Below are 349 nucleotides of genomic sequence, written 5' to 3'. Positions count from 1 at the left end.
TATTTTTTTAAAGTATAATTTATTAGCACAATAAAAATCAGTTAAAGAAGGAGGAGATGTATAAGAAGAAGAAAAAAATGGTTATTTTACCAAAAAAATTGATTAAACTTAGTTAAAAAATAATTTATTTATCCAATATTTTTTATCATCAAAATTCTGACTCAGATCCATCTCGAAATTAAAATGATAAGTGAATATAAGTCCACGAAATGAACTCAAATTAATGAATTTTGCTAATTAAGGTAATATAAAACTTAGAATCTTATTTCATTTATTTATTTTTTATTTGTCACTTTAGTTAAATGCATAATTATTAACAAATTTAAAATTAATATAATCTAAAAGTAAT

The 349-nt window shown here is 18.9% G+C and overlaps 1 pseudogene; it reads right to left on the bottom strand.

Moving 5' to 3' along the window:
- LOC107634232 overlaps positions 1-349 on the bottom strand; it is a 5,637-nt pseudogene that overhangs the window by 4,785 nt on the left and 503 nt on the right.

Source organism: Arachis ipaensis, chromosome B03 (assembly GCF_000816755.2).
Source record: "Arachis ipaensis cultivar K30076 chromosome B03, Araip1.1, whole genome shotgun sequence".
NCBI classification, from domain to species: Eukaryota; Viridiplantae; Streptophyta; class Magnoliopsida; order Fabales; family Fabaceae; genus Arachis; species Arachis ipaensis.
The sequence above is the reverse complement of the archived record's forward strand: the minus strand, read 5'-3'. Positions and strand labels throughout refer to the sequence as shown.